This window comes from Hetaerina americana, unplaced genomic scaffold (assembly GCF_022747635.1).
Source record: "Hetaerina americana unplaced genomic scaffold, ioHetAmer1.1.p SCAF_68, whole genome shotgun sequence".
Classification (NCBI taxonomy): Eukaryota; Metazoa; Arthropoda; class Insecta; order Odonata; family Calopterygidae; genus Hetaerina; species Hetaerina americana.
Genome location: NW_027287294.1, coordinates 911,642 through 932,897, shown reverse-complemented (window position 1 = coordinate 932,897; position 21,256 = coordinate 911,642). Strand labels below are relative to the sequence as shown.

At 42.7% G+C, this 21,256-nt stretch overlaps 1 protein-coding gene across 2 annotated transcripts in view; it reads left to right on the top strand.

Moving 5' to 3' along the window:
- Positions 1 to 21,256, top strand: part of LOC139696112 (uncharacterized) — a 1,156,921-nt gene that overhangs the window by 1,120,479 nt on the left and 15,186 nt on the right. The gene's annotated exons all lie outside the window — the stretch shown is intronic.

Below are 21,256 nucleotides of genomic sequence, written 5' to 3'. Positions count from 1 at the left end.
CTCTGCCGATCGAGGCGAAGGGCAGAGCGCACCCCGTGGGCTGGTGAACGCACTCTACGGGGGTGTTTTCAACAGGGTGACCAAAAACCCTCTCTCTCAACGCCCATGCTGGTATTAGGGGTAAAGGAATGCCCCTTGCAAACCTCCTCCTAATTGTAGATAGTTGAGTTTGTTCGTGGATTACATCCATTTGTCGATACGAAATGTGTGAGTAACCAGCCGGTTTATCCCGTTTTTGAGTCCCGCATGTGAGTAAGTGTACTGTGGTGGTCTTCTCAGTGTAATACGCATAGAGGGACCCTCTTGATCATAGATTCTCCTTTAAGAAATACAATATTATTTGCGTCGATCCAAGTTTAATATGAAAATAAAAATTCCAAGATACTCCGAGAGAAGCCGCGACAGTAACTTTTAACGGAGATAATCCGCCAAGTGTGCATTACAATGAAACAGTTTCAGAGTTTAAAAATCATTCGCCTTGACCGGGATTCGAACCCGGATCCTTCGATACCCCAGCTACCGAGGCGTCCTTTTACGCCCAAACTTACGGGATGTTGGGAGGGATAGCGCCTCGATAGCTTAACTGGCTAAACCACTTGGCCGGGCATCGAGGGATTAGGGTTCGAATCCCGGGCAAGGCGAATGATTTTTAAACTCTGAAATTGTTGGATTGTAATAAATATAAATGTTTTTTGTGTTTAAGGCGAGTTTACGTTAAAGCTATTGACGTCTGAAAAATGTTCAAGTTAGAATAAAATTAACCTTGTTGCCTTAATTTAACATACAAGTATGTCAAATGCGTCTTTCGCCGATGCGTCCAAACGAGCGATCTCTGTAATATTCAATAATTGGGCAGTGTCCAATTAATAGATTATAGTAGAAAAGTCTACTGAAAATGATCGAAGGGGCGTAAGGGATTGATGATATATCTATGATTTTCTAGGATGTTAGGTGACAATTAGCGAAGCCCTTTCCTTAAATCGAGTTTTTTTCTTATCGCAATTAAACTGAGATTGATAAATAATGGAAAGGATTTCTCTCTCTCATAAGGAACGTGTTTTGCTACATAGTTCCTACGTCTTCCTCTGGATTCAGAGCTAAGTAGATCCGTTTTCTTTCCTTTTCGTACCAGTTAGAACTGTGCTGTGATACTTGAGCGTCTTCTCCATCATTTATGTTTCAATCCAATGATTGGTTGACTCCACCTCAACTTGATAACACCCCAACTCTCTTTACACACCCGCACCCTGCGATACGTATCGCCGTGTAATCATCCCTCTTAATTTGTTCTTGTCTGTGTTTATCCTTTTGGTCTTCGTCCTGGTACAGCCTTTGTTTCCTCATAAAGAAACCACTACTAACCTAGTGTAAAATCCATCCTTTTCTTTCCCCATACATATCTCTGGCATATTTTATTAATATCTAATTTCATCTATAAATTTGACATTCATCGAGTTTCGCAGGCTTCTTTTCCGCTCTGGTATGCTCTTTTCAGTGTTCAAAGTGTCTCCCGCATTCAATGTTGGCTCTGTTGCTCACGATTAATTTCTCTTCTTGCTTCATTACTTGCAATTTTATCTCCGTGGGGGAATGGTGAAGTCGTGAAATACCTGCTGTGCATTGATTCAAATTCGTTTGTCTGTGTGTGTGTCTACCCAGTTCTTCGTGGATGTACTCAATTGTTTCCTTTATCCCACACGCCTCCCCACCCCCTCTCCCCCCATGTCCAGGGGTATTCCTCGAGTGTCGTGGGCATCAATGGGACGCGGGACGTAATTAAGCGACATGCTGGCGGGACGTGCATCTTGCTTGCGCGTCGGGATTCCCGAACACCCTCTCCCTTCACCCCTCCTCGGGCTCCCCTCCCTCTCTGTCTCGCTCCATTCGTCCTTCGTGGGACGACTCGAGACGGCAGGCAGTAGTTGTTGGTGACTCAGGGCCCCGGTGGTGTGACCTTTTGGCGCCGGCGCAGTGGACGCTAGTCGGTCGTGCGCGGCCGCGGGTGAAGTGGGGAGGGTTCCCCCGGGGCGGGGGGTGGGGGTTTGGTATCTGCGTCCGACTACTCCGTCGTCTTAGAAAGTGTGCGAGAGTGTCATCAATTTCGTGGTCATGCAAAGTGACGAATAATCGATTTAAGGTCTGCATTAATCGAATTAAGTCTTTTCAAAAGGATTTGCCGGAAATGTGACGGTCTGCTACGAATCGAGAACTTGAAACTCGATAATTGGATGTTGGTTTGGTTGGTCGAGTTACGTCATAATATATTTGCTGTAATAATTGTCTGAAATCGGTGACTAATGCACGAATTATGAAATACCAGGATTTCTGTTGTAGTTTGATGAATTGCGTGGAAAGCTTTAGTATTTCCTGGGAGATTAACAAAACGTCTCGTAATAATTGTACGGTTATGACGCATTGTTTTCGTCCGTTGATTTGTGAATTTTCAGCAAATGCGGTGACTTTTAGCAGTGCACGAAACGAAGAATACTTATTCTTTTCATGAGGAAATGCTTCACCCAAGCCAGGGGGCTGTCCAATAGAAATATGTTGCCGCCGTGGGGTTTGCCACCATCTTTCTTCTCAAACGGTCCTTGTTTGGCAATATCCAACGCGAAGGGAGCATTAGAATAAGTACGTGACCAATCCTCGCTTCTGCCTCGATGTATCCAATCGTATAGGGGTGACGCATTCATTGAGAAAATGAGAAGAGATGGGATTAAATTAAAAGACGCAGTAACGGCCTCTAGGACTCTTGTTCCTTCGAATTACTCAATCGCTTCACTGTGCATTTTCACTTTTTGGCTTGAGCGGCAGAGAAAGCGTTCCGCCAGTTGACTCCCTATCGCCAGTGCAGTTGCAGTCCTTAGTGACGATATTTATAAAGTATGCGCGGGTCCTCGGTGCTAGGAACAGGCGGAGCCGGTTTGTCGTTTGGTGCGAGGGTAATGAAACATGGGCGCATGCCAAGGGGAAGGGGATTAAATTTATAATGATCAACCCATCCCCCTCCCGCCGCATCAGAATATTTTCAACGCTCTACGAAGTTTCTTTCGGTTTAATTTCGGTCCTCGGGTGGCTATTGTAAATTTAATGGCGACCGCTCCGTGCGCATTTATTGTGACGCGGGTCGCCATTTTGTCTCGTACACTTAATTAAAAATCTGCGCAAAACCGCGCAGGCCACCGTAAGGGGTGTGTGGCAGAGGGTGTTGGGGCACCAGCCATTTTTTTTGCTTAATTATCCACCTTTGTATCTGTGAATGTATGTATATTCAAACGTCCACTCACATGTGTACATGTCCATCTACATTATGAAATCATGGGCGTTTTTGAGTAAAGCTTTTGCAAAAAAAGTTTTTTTTTAAAGAATTTATTTTTTTATCAATAGTAAAAGGGTACTAGAAATTGTTCTCATTGTGCGTTGCGTGAGTGATGAATAAGTTCTTTGACCCTGTAACTTACGATTTTCATCCCTCACTTTTTGTTCTGGTGTCTCAAGTGTCGATAGTGGGACGACAATCGCCTCGGTCTCTCAAGTCTGAGGTACATTGTGACGTAATGGAGACTCAACAAGTACGAGTCTTTAAGAATTTCATTCTTAAATTCATTTAGGACGATAGGACTGCTAAATTATTGAACCAAACGACTGTCCTGTCAAATTATTTCATAGTGGCATTCAATATCACCATCTTAATCGGTGAAGTATGAATGAAGAAGGAAAAAGGGGTCTTCTAGATATTCTTTCCTCTCATTTAGCGGATGAGAAGACAGCTAGGTGAGCCACAAGACTTTAAAAAAGAAGAGGCTGTCAGTCTTGGATTTTCTTGGAGATTCTTTCTCGTTCTCTCTCGTCATTCATCGACGCTCGACATTAATTGCTTTCATCAATACCTGCATGTCACTTTCCTGTTTGAAGGTTTAACTTGAGAAAAAGATTGCGTCAAGCTGTTTTTTTTCTTAATGTGCGTTGAATTAATACACGACGTGTACACTCTCGCTCTGCGTCTGTTGGCGGAGTCGAATTCTTCCTCGCTAGGCGGTGGGTTGGTGTTCAACGCCCCGCGCGGTGATCGTCCCTCCAGACGCTGCGCTGGCGTCGAAGTGGGCTAATGGCCCTTCCAAGGGGGGGGAGGGAGGGAGGGAGGGGATGTGGTGGGAGAAGAACGTGGTCGACTAGTTCCAAAAGGGGCGTGGTCCCTCCCGATATTTCGCCTTTCACCGGCCGCCTCCACCACTTACACCCCCATCGCCACACCATCCCCCCATCCCTCACCCCACACTCCCATTGCTATCTTCCTCGTTCGACTTTCCGTTGGGCCGCGGGTTCGATGCCCCGTGCCGGAGGTGTCTCTTTCTTCGACGCACCAAGATCTTAGCGTTTAGTGCTCGGTCGTGATATCCGTGCGTTAGTATGTCGGCGATTTCTTCTGGAGCGGTGGACTTTCTAGGACGGTACGGAGATCACGATTTCCTCCTCCCCCCCCCACCCTCCTCCTGACCAACCATTATTAATCGACTTGCACCTGAGCGTTTGGTCTCGAAACATTTCGATTTGTCGATTCTCCTGGGCTTTTTGTTAACGGGGGCGTCTGGCGTGTTTTAGTATTCCTCCGGAAAAGCTGGATTGATATAGTTGCAGGAAAGTCACGGGAATCTTCCAGATTAGGCTTAGGAGACTTTTGTTTTTAGCTTGAGGGCCTCGTTATAAAAATGTGGATATTTGTACGCGATAAATCGTGTTTTTTTTGCCGTGTCTTTAACGTTGCAACAACGATTATTGTGGCGGTATTTAAATTTTCGAGAATTTCCCGTTCAGATCTTGTTTCCTTTTAAGGAGGATAAAATTAACATTGTTTTTTTTTCTTTTTATGTTCGCTCGTTTTTAATTCCGCTCTCAATTCAAGAGCGAATGCCATTTCTTCTCTCGAAATCTTAATGTTTCTTTTGAGATTTTTTGGATTCTCAACTTTTGTATTTTGTTTTTTAAACTGTTTTGCAATCAGAGTTTCACCCTCGGGGTATGCCACAGTTTCTATTTCGTAGTTAATATTTGATCTCCTCCTGTGCACGATACTGGTGATTTTCATCAAAAAATTAACAATATTGAAAATATCGCGAAAGAAAATTTTTAATACTAATTGTATTACAAGAAGTAGGAGCTAATAATGTTGAAATTTATTCATGCATAAATATTGTCCTTTGTAAAAGGCACCAAATTTCGTGTTTACTAGGCTCGGTCGAATGAAAACGGAACACCCGCCTATGTTTTTGTTCAGGAACCGAACACCCGCTACAAACTGAACACGCTGTATTAGGTGTTCGGTTTTAATTTGACTGCCATTCGTTCCTTGCACTCAATTCACGAGAACCCTATCGATGTCAATACTACAAGTGTGGTATCTTTTCATACTCCATTATTCGTGGCCGACTTTGGTTCGCGTCTCAAAAGAAATTCGTTTAGTAAATTCCCTTCTTAACAACTGTTGAAAAAATGACAAACTTATCGGATTTGTTGTTGATGTTGTGGATGTATAAGTTTGATCCTATCGAGGACAGCAAGCAGCCTTGATTAGATTGAAGTAACGTTAAATTAATTCATTAAAACGTGCGCTGGTTATTTAATCCATTAAGTCCATTCATTGTTCCGTAAGGGGACATGTTTTGGCATCAAGAACTACGACGAATAGTAGTGGCATTGCATTTTTTCTTGTCTATTACTCTGCCCCACTACTTCGACTTTGACGTCACATATTTCAGCATGAATATTCTCATCCACTTATACGTTTGATGAATTTTGCGGGCATCGGGATGGTGCTGTGGCTAACGTACTGGCTTTCCACTGAGAAGGCCCGGGTTCGAATCCTGGAGACAACAAATATTTTTGTGGTATCCCGATTCCTACTTGAGGTGCTTTGTGGAGAGCACTTTTTGAGCGATGTCCATCGGATGGGACGTTAAACTGCGGACCCCTTGGTGCCTTTCAATAAGAGTAGGCTAATACCGACGCCGGGTTTCTCCCCACCCTTCAATCCTTTTCCATCCATCCCTAATGGCGCAAATGACCTTAGGTGTCGATGGCCTCTCATCAAATACTACTATGACGTTTGCTGGGGCGATAAGAAATTCTCAGGATTACGGCAAAGTTGACGTTCCTCTGTGCGTTATTTGTAACCATCGCTTTTACAATCACCCCGGAGGTGATCTCAGTGCATTATCTATTTCCCTCTTCCTCTTCTGCTAATTGACCTCTTTTGTCCCTATCCACCGCTGAATCCCTTTAACCACTTCTTAATCCACCCTCCCCTCCCCGCCCAACAGGGACTGGACTCGCAATGCGCTTGCGTAACAATGCCCATGCATTTTTAGCGCGATTAGAACGAGGCTCGAGGGGTGGGTTGGTCGGTGGGGTGAGTCTCTCCTCCTCCTCCGATGGTTCCGCTATAGGCGCGGTCACCGTGGAACATTTATTCCATCGTGTATCGCGTTTCTCTCTTCTTTTGTTGTTTTTTTTTCGACGGAAACATTAGAACCGTGTCGCCGCAGCCCGAGGAATTATGGGTTTTTGCCTCCGGCGTGGACGCGTTCCGTGTCTTCAAAACTTGATGCCCTGACCTCCTGTAGCTCTCGAAATATCCGTCTGCCGCCCGTAAATGACCTCCGGCGATGGTTTATTTCGGACGGATTATTCGTGGGAGGCCGTGTGTCGAGTTCATCTTTTTTTTCTATCTCTCTATCTCAGCGCCCATTCATGCATTCTTGTTCGTCGTCTCATTTTTTTCAGTACTTCTAATGGTAAATGTAGGATTGAGGTAAATATGAAAGTAATGAGGAGATTGGCAGTGAGCGGGGCAGTGATATATGGTGTTAATTGTGTCACTTTTGTCAGGAAACAGGAAAATCACTTTTTATGAAGTGGCGTTGCGTGTTTGAATTATCCTGCCAAAAAAACCTATAAAACATGTTTTAATTTATTTTTAAATTGGCCGTGAATGATATCGATATTTAGATTTGTTTTTTAATCGTTTTTAAGTTTATTTAGATTTTTTATTAAATCGGAATAACTCTAGGGCGAGTATGTAAAAGTCCTCGTACTGTTGATACGAAAGCTTCGTAGGTGATACCTTATGAGCTCTTGGAACCAAAGAATGGAGATGGTCTCTAAAAAACTTATGAGCCTTACTCGGTGTAAGTTTATTTTCTTATTAGTAGTATATTTAAAAATGTGGAGGGTTTCTATCGACAGTTCAGTCCCATCCGGCGTCTTATATATGGAAAAAGAGAAAGGGAAACTGGTGGATGAGTAGCGTGTAAAACTCGAGGGATAACAAGTCTCTCGATGGAGAATCCAGATTCATAAATCCTCGGGTGGCCTACCACTATCGCCGAACATTATTCCTCTTTTTTAATATTTATTTAATTCCTTGTGCATCCAAATCTTGGCGCCTCTTGGCTCTTAGATCGCGATTAATTTTCGCGAGTCTCCTCTCGTCCGTCTCGGTCCCTTCAAGTCAACTGTTATATCGTCCGTTCTCCCCAGCATTTGGTCACCCGTCCTCGTAGATGGCACGGACGCAAACAGATGGTTAATATCTGCTTGGGAAAGTACTTGTGATAACAGTTTCGTCATCCGCTGCTGACTCACCCGGGGCGCCAGTTCAGGCCGGTTCGTGCTCAATGGCATTCATAGCTTTCTCCCGACGAGCGAGTCGCGCGGGTGGGTTTTGGTCACACACACACACACAGGCGGCGGCATTTACGTGAACTTAATTCGTGCGTCGGTGGAGAATAACACCGAAAAAAAACGATGCCGTCGACGAGGCAACGTAGATCGAAGATGCTGCCCTCCAGAAATCCATTGGTCTCCCCTCCCTTATTTTCTCATTCGCGAGTGTTTCTGCTTTAGTCTTTAATAATTCATTTTTCGACAAACCGTTTTTGAGAGCCAGTACTAATTGACGAGAAACACCCATTATCCTATCCCTGCTTATTTCCCAAATACTCATACCAACGTCGATTCAACGATTTGTCTCATTATTGATTGAAATTCTGTCCATAGATGTCTCGTACAGCAACCCTCAGTCAGTGTCATCTACATTTCTCCAAAATAATTACTTGTTTTAGCCGTAGGCACGTAGATGACTCTGACTTCAGTACAAGGCTTATTTTACGAAAGATGGCAGGTATTACTAAGGACGGGTTATTCGGGATTACTGTTATTACAACTGAAATTGTTGAACCTGTAATATTGTTCAAAATGGCAGTTATCAAGTGGCATTGCTTTTGAACTTGCAAATTCTACTGTTGCATCGAAACAGGGTACATCGCTAACGGTATAGTAGTTGGCATCGCGTGCCAAGCTGATCGTTCATTGTACTGCACTCGTAGTTAACTGCCTTCAACTCAAGAGATGGATTCGGTGCGGTGTCTCAATACTTTGGGTCCCTGCCCTAGTTCACCAAAAAGTCACGATTATCAATTAGTTGGAAGGCTAAGGTAAACATTAGGACTAGGAAAGGGAATCAATCTGACATGTAGAACAGTTCGCTTCTTTGGAGGAGGTGGTTTTAGGCAGGGCGAGCTGAGTGTTCTGGGCATATCGGTATAACTAACGTTATTACAAGAAGCGCCATCTTGCAGTAAGGCGGGAGTTGATGACGGGCACCTTCAGTAAAGACTGGAGTGCTAGTAAAGGCTTTGTATGAAGCTGTGATATCTCGTATATGGGTCGGAAACTTGGATGTTTGGGACAGGAGGATAGGTGTAAATAGGAAGTTAATAATAGCATTTGTGTGTAGAGAGGATTGGAGAAAATTATATGAACGGAAGGAAGGACCAAAGGTGAAGTTCTGGCAATGTTAAGGGTAGAGTTTTGGAAGAAGGCGAGTGGATGTCAGAGATGCCGAGAGGCAATGGTATACTGATCTAGATAATGGTGGTTGGGAGAATTGAGGGAAAGCCTTGTTGAAGGAGGGAAAGGCATGCAGAGATAAAGAATAAGACACTGCACAAAAGAGTAATGAGTAATCCCAGGGCCCATCGTAAACCTACGGTAAGTCGTTGAGCCACTGATAATGATAACGTTAGTCAATCAGTGCAGTACAAATTTACGTTTGGGAAGTCGAACGACTAGTCCACAGCGGTCAAAATGGCGCTGTTCAAACGGAGACCCTTTCATTATATGGAATGGTCGTTCTTAAAATTGTCCTCGAAATAAAATCCTGAGAAGAACCTAACAGATGCTCATCTGATGCGCGCGACGCCATGCCAGTTTTAAGCCTGCACAACTCATGACATCTGGCGAGAGAGATAAAAGGGTGACGATCGATAATGTAATAAAGGTCGATTAATAATCGTCATTCATGATGGCAGAGTATCGCTGCTCGAAACATTTTTTCGATCAAATCTGGAAGTGGTGCTCACCTGGGCGTTAGCTTCAATAGTTCCCAACCATAATGATATGCAATTATGGCCGTTACATTAAAAAAAAAATTACCCCGAAAAGTCGCCATTATTCATTCAATGCGGTCGCGTGTCCGTAATGAGTGTTGATATAGGCCACGCCCATTAATTTGAAATATGCCCCTGCTTTAAAAGGGTAATGTGAGGTTAAAAAAAACGCAAGTAGGGCATTAGTGGAATAATATCCTCGTGCGCATTTCGACGACGAATTGTCGTTTTGTAATAGTGTTCAGCAGGTTCATCAACCCTGCAAGCCACCAGTAGGTGTGTGGCAGGAGGTGCATATACTCGTGTAGTAATCTTGAACGCCTGGAAGGGTTGTGGTAAAAGAAAGAGTTTAATCACATTTGTGAAGAATTGATAATGATCTTTCTTAGAGAGAGACTATTCAAATATTGAAACATACCTGCTATGACTTAAACGAAATTTCAACTACGAAAAACATACTAGCGTCAACTCTTTAAACAAAAAAGGCATAAAAGAATACGGACACCATGCGAAGCATTAGTGACATTTTATGACCAATAATTTAATCAGATTATTCGTGTAATTGCCAGAGTCATTTTGAGTATAACATATTGTAATTGAAAAGTAAGGCTAGATAGAAATTCATTGTAACCTGTTTATTACGAATAGACGGACAACGTGTGGGTCATCTGTCGGTAGGGAGTCGGATTTGAAAAATTAAAAAATATATCGTATTAAATTAATTTAGAATATTTATATTAGCGGTTACGTACATAGGTTTCTGACCAATTGACAAGCATATTTTTAGAGTTTTACACCTGTTTTTTCGTAACATGGCGACACCCGCGAACCACGAAGGAATTGAAAACGAATGAACAGTAAGGCATGAGTATCCGCCATTGAAGTCAATACTAACTGAAAGTTAGTATTGAATCGCAGAGTTGATCTCTCGTTAGATAATTCGGGACACTGGCGGTGTAAGGTCACGACACCTTTGCCATTTCTCACTTTTTAACAGTACTGACCCTCTCTCGAAAGAGAAATAACACCGGTTGTTTTGGCCATTTCTCGATTGCTGCCCATTACCCCGACTGCCACACGATGATTCCATTGACTAAACGACGATCCCACGTGCTTGGGACAGAGAGAGGGATTCCATTCCGTCTCCAATGCACTTCGCGGTAAAGTGACTGGTCGCGGGGACACAATCCTCCGCTGTTGGTCGAGGGGGGTCAGTGAACTCGAAAAAGGATTGTTGCGACACAGAAAGGGAAAATCTATGGACTCTTAGGCCAAGGCAGCCTTGGGTGGGGGAGATGGTGTGAGCTTTTTGAAAGACAAATGAATCTACTGACCTCGAGCAGTAATGAACCAGTGGCATTAATCGCGATTTCCCAATCTGGAACTCATCAAGCGTCGCTGTCCGTCTGCGCTCTGCGCCCGCCCCATCCGGAGGCCGGGCACCTCGGGCGTAGTTGATGCCTCGGCCGCCTCGCAGGTGACTCCTTCCATCGCCCATGGCCACCCGCTGAGAGACTCTTTGATGTATGTACATCTCACTCATGTACGCTGCGTGTAATTTACGGATTTTTCCCGCACCGCGGTGCTGTAATCCACTCAACCCGATGGTTCCCTTCTGATTCCATTCTCGACGCAACCCGTGACTCCGGGAAGTCTAGCGCGTTAGTCGATTGCAGATAGGTAAATGCGATCATGTCCTTTCGCTTGATGGATTCTTGCCTGACGGACTCGCTGAATGCGCAATTGCCCTTTGAAAGACTTTTAGTCTGTGGTTAATTCATGGTTCGGTTTTTCATTTTGTGTGTGTGTGTTGTGGATGGTCGTTAACGGACAGTGCCGAGTTTAATTTTTTAAACATAAATATCATGACGGTGAAATGAATTATTACATGACCTTATCTTCGTTCTCCACACTCCAATTCATCGTCCAGAAGCTCCGCACAATCCTGGTTGGTTCGCGTCTTGGAACACTGGTTCGAATACCGCCACTGAGATATTTGTCTTAGACCTAAGAAGACACCTTACTTTTCCACGTTGAATTTTTTTTATTACGACCTAGGTTTCGTCACAGTAGAGCATTTTCAGGTTACGCTGTAACGAAACCTATGTCGTAATAAAAAAAATTCAATGTGGAAAAGCAAAGTGTCTTCATTCATCATGAACCCCTTCCATCATGTTACGCCTGATTGATTCTGTGTCTTTTATTTGTCTTAAGAAGTCGGGGAAAGAGTTAGTTGAAGTAAACGTTGTTGCTTGTTCAAGGAACATTGTTTTGAGTCTTACCAAATTTTTTCAAGTTTTTCTGTGTGTAAGGGAAAGTTTATTCTGAGAGGTTTTCTTGTTGTTTGTCAAGTGTTCCTTTTAAGGGGTGGTGACCTAGCACCCCCCCCCCCCCCAACCCGCCACACGCCCTTGCGGCAGTCTTCTGGGTATTATGTAGATGTTGATGGTGTAGATGTGTCTATCTACGGTTCTTTCTCTGGTCATCATTGTTCGATTCTCGTGATGTAGTTTCTTGCTTCAAAATCCATTGTCGCGTGTTAGAAGAGCATCCATTTAAGAGTATTCTTTCCAGCATGCATCTTGCGAGACATTTATTCCAAAATGTTCTTTTAAATTTCCGAATAGAATTTCTTTGGCGTGGAGGAAAAGATTTCTTCCAGCTAATCTTCGTCTGTTATCTTTTCTGACGTGTCATTTTTATTTAAGTACCAATTAAGCGATAGATAAAATATTTCACTGGCCTCCTTATCTCCTTCGTGCCACTTTTACTTCTAGAGAAATTTATTGTCTTTGCGATATTCGGGTTTTTAATCAATACAGACCGATAATTCGATGACTCTTCAATGCCTGGAGCGCAAAAATGAGTTAACTCTCATTAAACCCAAAAATAATCAGTATAAGTCCATGGAATACATTTGTTTCAGATCAAGCTTCAAATTATTGAAATTCTTTAAAATAGCTGCCTTGTGCATCGATCACACCGATGCCAGAGCGCCGCTGCCAGACGCTGATACGCCTCCTAGAAGGCGTCGGCGGAAACCACGTTCTGGCACATCGTCGCGGCCTCTTTGACGTCATCCTGCGTTCCAAAATGGTTGCCTTTCTAGCTCATTTTTATTATTGGAAACAAAAAGCAGTCGGGAGGCTCCGCATCGGGGGGTCGGAGGAAGGCTAGAGCAGTGTGGTCACCCTTTGCTTGGCCGGGTACTCGGCAACGAGGTTCACCGTTGTCATGGTGCAGCCTCCGGTTGGCAAAGGTCTCTTACCTGACGCGTTGTATTCTTATCCGCAGGCTATCGAGAATTTCCACGCTAAAAACTTAAAAAAACTCTTCATTGGCTGTTCCTGAGGCATACAACTCGGGTACCGCCTAAAAAATTAAAAAAAATAATTTTCCTAATTTTTTGGACCGACCCTGTGGTATGAAGGTGGTCAACAATTGTTTTTGTGGCGCCACTGTGGTTTTAGCAACACTTTTTTCATAATCCTGCCTAAAAAAATCCGGAAACTGCTACCGGTGGAAATATTCTCAGATAGTCCTCAGAAGTCTAGTCTGCTCTGCCAAGGATTTTTAACAATCGTTAGAAAAGTATTTAGCGAATCTCCACGGAAAGCTTTGAAGATTACCATGAAAAGTAGTGTGTGATTCAGCAGTCACATAGATAAGTTTGAATATTCCTTCTCGAAATCTCGCGTGGGAGTTCTTTGACCCGTGCCGTTTCTTTGAGTTCTCTCAGTCGTTTCATAATCGCGACGATACCTTTACTCTTGCATAACGCTATTCCAAATTCGTATCAAACTCGGGAGCTGGTGATAAAACACGCGCCTTCTGCAGTCTAGGCTATATTACCATGGAGATGGGAGGATAATAATAAATCGCGTAGCGGCCTAGGGTGACCCCTTAACCGTAAATTTTAAAATTTATCCTCCCCCCCAATTTCTTCTCTGAATAAATTTCTTGGCTATTTCGGCCACCTGAGGCTGAAATTCCCACCCTGCATTTCAACCGCATGCTGCGAAAGGGCAAAACTGAGGGAAATGAGCGTAATCTTGCATCCCGATTGATGTATTGTATTACGGTAATTGAATTTGGAACGACATACTTAGTTGTGCGGCGGTGTATGTGCTTAATTTAGACCCGACAGTTTGAAAATTACGTGCCGCTAGTTATGCGTATGTATGTATGTATATAGGCGTATATTATATAAATATATATATATAATATTCACCTATATTATGTATACGTATATTATAGAATATATATATATATATATATATATATATATATATATATATATATATATATATATATATATATAAACACAGATGTAGATTTTTAGAATATAGAGACACAAAGAAAGGACACTCACAATTTGTTATTTTACGTTTCGACAGCACGGCTGTCGTCATCAGAAGGATTTTGATTCTGAAGACGACACCCGTGCTGTCGAAACGTAAAAAAACAAATTGTGAGTGTCCTTTCTATATTCTAAAAATCTACATCTGTGTTTTTATATATTTGTGTGTCGCCGAAGAGCGTTCCATTTCGAAGATATTATATATATATATATATATATATATATATATATATATATACACACATATATATACACATATATACATACACACACACACTCCATTCTTTTATTTCCTAACCCCTGGAAATGTGATCAAGTGACAACACAGCGGTGAATATTCTTCGATGGCCACACTCAATTCTTATGCAGAATTGTGTAAAGGCATCGGGAGGTGGCAAATAATTAGAGGATCTGGACCGGAAGTTAGGATGGAATTGGCTAGATTTGCTATTTTCACAATTCATTAGAAGTTTCTTGAACGCATCATCGATTTCGTCCTTGCCTTCTGCGAAAGTAAACAAGATTATGAAGCAAATAGGGCGTTAAGTTAGGTCGCCCATGGTTCTCTTCGTCAATAATTTTCCTTTTATTGAGTTTGTAAGTGAGCCGTCTGTACTTGGAAACGGTTTGCTATTTTGCTGTGTGTACTCTAAAATGCGTTGAATCTTCATTGCGTCATGAAATTTATCGCCACATTCCTTGCTTCTGAATGCCAACGTGTGATCGTGTGTGTGTTGATTATTTATATCTGATGAACGCCATGACTCATTACTCGCTCATTTAATCTGTTTTAATGTCTCGTAAGTACTTTTAACGCGCTTAATCACACTTTGGTATGGGAAATAGTGCAAGATATCTTGGAAATGCATCGAGTTCTCAAGCCATTCAATGCCGAAATTTGAATTTGAACTTAAACGAGGTTTTCGCCGGAGGACAATGAATATTGTAAATGAGAATGGTTTGAGAGACCTTCGACCGAAAGGCAATGAAGTACCTCTTGTGATATTCACACCTCTAGCAATTACATTAATTTTTACGTGCATATAAAGTATTTTAAGTGGTTGAAATTAAATAATTTACTTTGCGATCCCCCACACTTCATTCAAAAAACACGACCCAGGTTTCGACGTTGAACGTCATCATCAGGTTTTTTTTTAAAGTTACTCGCGAGAGACATGAAACCTCGGAGGCCGTGGGAAATTTCGCAATATTACTTGATTGAAGGCATGAAATTGCGGCGGATCACTCGCGGGGCAACAATAGATAAACAATTTATTTATTTATTTTTGAGACGTCATCAAGTAAACAAACAAATTAACGATTCGAAACCACCAGTAACATCAAGCCAACAGTTGTGCATCGCTGCGCGTGCAACCCGAACGTGAATTCTGATTGGTTATTACCATTCAACAGCATAGTAAATGATATTTTACAGTTGGTTCCTGAACGAGGACCGTGATTGACAATGAGGAGTCGATTAAAGTTGAGCATGGTCGAGCTTATGGCGTCAATTGTGAAATTATCTTTTGCAAGATTGATCGAAAGAAAATTGTAGAAAAATTTGACCTTGTGAATGGGGATTGTGGGAAACTAATGTCTTCGGGCTACTTTTATCTTCATGATTTTTTATAGTTATATTATGTGATTTAATTTAATTATTCTGTTTTTTCATCCTCGGTACTTAGTTTCTGATAGTGACTCCGAAAAAAAACACTTGAATTGTAAGTCAAAAAAATTTCATGTGGTCGAAAAAGAAGGCCATGACGAAAAAATGATGGGCAACTAACTCCTGCTGATCGTTTCGGTGTCGTCTCACGTGTTTGTAGCCTAGCCTTGTCTGTCGAAATTAACATGTTCACGACCGTAACCTTGTCCGAGTGGATATCGCGTTGGGAGTCGGAGATAAAAGTTATTGAATTAGGAAGTTCGTAGAACTTCGGACTTCACCTTCACCGTGATAGCTTGGCGTTAGAAATTTTTTTATTTGCTCGTAGTCTTGGGAGTGGTGCGTCCATATTTCCTATCTACTCCCAGAAGGCTTCACTTCGACATGTCATAATTACAAATTAGCAACCGGACGTAGACCTCACGCAACCGCCCTCACTCCACCTTACCGAATGAGTTTATATATATATAATCTATTCCCCACCATTCCGGTGTGTTCCTATCCCTTTCCTTATAGCTATATCCATGAGGTGTGTGTGTGTGTAATGCCTTTACCGCTGCCGTGGATTAAAATCTAGTTTTTCATTTTCCCCACTTGCTAAGAATGTCCTTCCCTCCGATATCACTTAGTCCATCTTTCGTATACACTTTACCAAAATGACAAAGTCGTTCGCTCGTTCAGTTATTTCGCAGAGTAATTCCCCCTTCCCTGTGTAGAATTGCCGAAATAACAATAATTTTATCGTCTAATCCAAAAACCACCCGGCAGACGAGGGGGTAAACGCGAACATTTTTGGGGAAAGGAAGCGGCTGATTCGGGCGCCTGGGAGGAAAGGAAATCTCCAACAAAACAAGGTGGGCGGTGTGCTATTGTGGTGCAAGGGAACGTCACAATGCGCTTTTATGTTCGTGTGTGCGTGTGTGTATGTATGTATTGTTGCGTCGGTGGTTTGGGATTGGGTCGACCCGTGAAACCGGACCTCTCTTCCTCCCCCCGCTCCGTTCTGCCCGAACCCAATCCGCTCCCCATCATCATCGTCATCCCCCCTTGCAGCTGCACTCTCTCGCACCTATACGCCTGCAACCCCTCCAGGGGCCACCAACCCTCCCAGTTATTATGCCGTGCGTCCCACGGGGTGGTGCCTCCCTTCGTGATTTTCGATTCGGTCAGTACCTAAGCTGTGTGTTAGCGTGAGTGGATAATGGCCCCGTTTGGCACGAATTCGGGGAGAGAAGTTCAACCGTGCGTGTTATTCATACGAGACGCAACTCGTAATCCCATGCGGATGAAGCCATATTGCTTTTCCCCGCGGCGGAGGAACAGTGTATATAAATCGATCCTATGTTAATAAATTCGTTGAAGGTTTTCAGGAAGGAGTGTATGTACTCATTTATTTATGACGTGATCCCAAAATATCTACTGGGTTCGAGTCATTAAAAGGGTGAAATTAATTTTATTAAAACATTTTTCAAACTCTTCGTTCTCACACCTGAAATAAATAAACGTGTGTACCCTTGGCGACGCTTTAGAGGCAGTAAAGAAGATAATTTATGAATGGTATTGTTAGTGTTCTTCGCTGGCGCGCGAGCAATATTGTAATAGTTGACGATCACCTGCCGGGCGTGTTTCAAAATGGCAATTTTACATGCGCTATTTCAGTTGTGCGTTTTTTTGACACATTGTGCTTATTTAATATGCTAGTGTTTTTCACAGATGCATAGGGTCTTTTGTAATCGAATTGGAATCGGCCGTTTCCGTGTGCGCGACCTTATTCTCATCCGTCCCACTTAATAAATATCAAGAGTGCAAATCGCCGTCGGCCATGTTTGTGCGATCGAAGTGAAATTGACTGCGTTCTCGTGTGCACTTTTCGGGGCTGAAATTTCATTTCTGCCGTTGTGATTCATCGTACTTGGAGCTCGTTGAGAAGAACTGAACCAGCTGTTCCTCATTCATTTTTATCACTTCATTTTTCACAAAAAAAATTGCATTCAACTTAGAGTAAGTTGGCTCATTGATGCTGTGGCATTTTGATCGTACGAGATAAATTCACACTCAAATATTCAGTTCCATTGGGGTTAAATCGAATCACATGAATCGTCTTTGGATGCGGGTTTGACAAATAAACGACCCGTCGTAATAACTTTTAGAGAGGCGAAAACATCTCGAGTGTTATTAGATGAATTCATTTTCCTTGGCGAGAAAATTGAAATTTCATGATATGAAGCGAGTATGAAGGATGTTGCTAGTCTGTAAACGTTTTGCCATTTAGCCCATACCACAATATTCAAATATTCAATGACAAGATGTGTTGTTTTCCAAACCACATTACTATTTTATAATTTGAAGTTCTGTTTAGTACGGCATTTAACCTACATGAAATCATTTTTCACCTCATATGCTCCCCTTAGACTCCTGTCGCTAATATTATCACATAATATACCTTTGCCCTTGTATCTTCCACTCTTCCAAACTTTACTACCCCGTTGCTGATGTCACGTCATGGTTGATATCGGGACGTTCAACTACGCCGGCATTATAAAGGAGATTTTATGTGACTTAAAAAGTGGGGATTGTATTTAATACGACCATATTCGCATAGGTTATGTCCCACCTTGTCGTAACCTCCTTTAAGAATTCTAATTTTTATGCAAACCGAAAGATGATTTCCTTATCATGTCATCAGGGATTAAGTTAACACCGTTTGACGATAGTTGAAGAAGTCGATAATGGTTAGGGACTGTCTGAAACCTTTGAAATTGGTAGCATTCCTTGATTGAATCAGCCCAGCTGTGAATACGGCGACATTCGACTGTGACAACATCGCTTTCAACAATCGTTGTAACGTAGAAACTCATTCGACGCGAAAGTGAATTTATTCCAATGGAGAATCGAACCGTCGAAACATTAAATATCATATGACACCATCATGTTTCTCCTCCTACTCTTAGCATTGTTCTAAGAAGAGTTTCTAACTGGCCGTCCCAACGTTGTCTCGCTATTGAATTTCCTTATTTTAAAATTCATCATTCGCATTAAGTCCGAAAACGTATTAGAGACTTTTTTTTCATTACAGGACCCTGTGTGTCCCTATATATGTTAAAATGAGTGGAGGAGCATTGGATATCTACGAGGGTCATCCGGAAAGTAGTACCCGTTCGTGAAATAAAGGCACAAAAGTAAATATTAACAAACATAAAAAATTTTATTTGAAAGAGGATACTTTAAACTACTTCTCAACATAATCTCCAAGCAAATTAAGGCATTTGTCATAACGTGTGACAAGTTTCTGTATTCCTGCTGCATAGTCCTTCGCCGCCAGCTCATTGAGATACGCGAGGGACCCATCTTGCACAAATTTTTGCATAATGCAGATGGTGTTTAACAATTTCATGAACAATTGTTCGAGAAACATTGGGAAAATGCTCACAGATGTCATCAATTGTGACGCGCCGATCGTTCCTCACGAATTCGTCAACTGAGCTCACCAGTTGGTCTGTAATGACAGACGGTCTCTCCGAACGCTCATCGTCGTGTGTGTTCCCCCTCCCCATGTTGAAGTTGCGACACCACCGCCGAACAGACGACTCGTCCATTACATTGTCTCCATACACCTCCTTTAATTGGCGATGAATATCACATGGGCGAACGTTTCTTGCATTGAGGAATTTAATCACTGCCCTCACTTCACAACTGGCGGCGTTCTCAATTTTTTTAAACATTGTAAACAATCACAGAAACAACACAGGCAATGCTAGCGTCACGCAACTTGGCTCAGAGAAGGCAGACAAGCCACTGAAGCTATCTGACCTCGTCCAGCGGCTACTCGCGTCGTCAGCACTTCATGCGGCACGAACGGGTACTACTTTCCGGATGACCCTCGTATTTATGTGTAAAAAAAATATTTAATCTCGCCATCATGTGTGAGGAGTGGACAATTTCGTCATTCAGTGCGTGGAACTAGTAAATTAATATCAGACGCCGCCGTTTTAGTGCAGTGATGTTGTTGTGTGTGTATCTCTCGGTCGAAGTTCGCTGTCGACACCCCAATTTCCTCCTCCTCAACCCGGCTTGTTCTCATGCGGGGGAACACACTCTCTCTCCCTCAACCCGGCCGTCGCCGCCTCAACGAGGACAAAGGTCGTCCACCCCCACCTTCGGCTAAGGGAGAAAGTGAAAAACGTGGGCACGTATATGTGCGCCCATAGTGACATTTCTTTTCCTCCCGTCATCCGGGGTCGTCTAGAAATACCTTGTAAGGCGTGTTGGACTGGGGAACGACAAGGCGCGAATGGTGTGACTAACTTAGAGAAAAAAAACATCGCTTATTTTCGAGTTTCGCCTTTCGCTCCTAAACCCATGATATCGAGGCGCGCGGAACATACGAGGTGTCTCCGAAAAGTATCCGACTTGCGTTTTTAATTATTTTTTTAATGTGAGGGTGTTGTGCACTACGAATGTGGTCCAAAAGGTCAGACGATCAACAAAGAATATTAAGTTGAATTTCTGAAAAGATTGCGTGATGCCGTGAGAAGAAAACGACCGCGTCTCTGGTCAAGCGGTCGCGAATGGCTTCTTCGCCACGATATAACGCGCCAGCGAATTCATCGAACCTTGTTGTGCAGCAATTTTTCGCGAATCACAAGATTGTTCAGCTTCGCCAGCCTCCGTACAGTCCCAAAACATAGCTCCCTTTTTGGATGTTCCCAAAATTGAAAATGGCGCTCAAAGGAAAGCGGTTCGAGACGATTCAGAATGAAGCGACGCGCGAGCTGAAGGCCATTCCAAAATCTGCATTCGAATCAAATGGGGACTACTTCGAAGGATGCCACGGCCCAGATGACTATGAGGATTAGCACCAATGCGGAGATATGAACGCAGGTCAGATAGTTTTCGGACACACTTCGTACCAATATCCAGGAAACGCTCGATCCTCGCACAACCCAGCCATATGCGGTGATCTTTAAATCGCATCCTCCCGATCTAAAGTTCGTGTGCGTTTTTAAATATTTTTTGAATGCTGAGTTAAATGGATTCCGGATTTCTGAAAGGGATGATAAATTGGACACTCTTTCTCGTGTCCTAGTTTTGTTATTAAAAAAAAAATTGTTTTCAAATCATCGATTTTCCTTAGGAAGTGGATTATAAGTATAGTGTTTCTGGGTCGAATTGAAAGTTTTTTATCTAGAAAAAAATACGCTGGATGTTCCAGACTCGAAGTCATTCCGACTTGATTCTCCAAATAAATAAAAAATACTTATCCAACGGACGTGACCACAAACAGGAATACGAGCACCTTATCTTTTCTAGGCTGTATATTTATTTTCCAGAGTACACCATAGTTGAATACTCTTCAATTCTGCATAATACTATCTTACTTTCATTCCGTTCAACCTGTCCATTATTTATTTCCTTTCTGTAGCTTTCCCAGCCTTATCTTCTCTATTGACGTCTTAAGCACGCAATTGGTATTCAGTAGGTATCTCCCAAATACACTTCCTCTTCTTTTTGAGCTCTCCCAACATCCATCTCTCATCCCCTGCCATGCGTCCCGTCTTTCCGCCTCTTTCGGGTTTCTCCCGGCATCCATCTCCCTTCTCCTGTCAAGAGTATGGGATTTATTGGTTTTCTTTTCCATTCCAATCCACTTTCTCCGTCATTCTCCACAATCAAATCTCAAAAAAGCATCCTAATCTGAAACTCCCGTATCTGCGGCGGCTGAAGATTTATCTGAACCGCACTATAGACTACGCTTCGTGAATGTACCATGTCAGCAATTCTCTC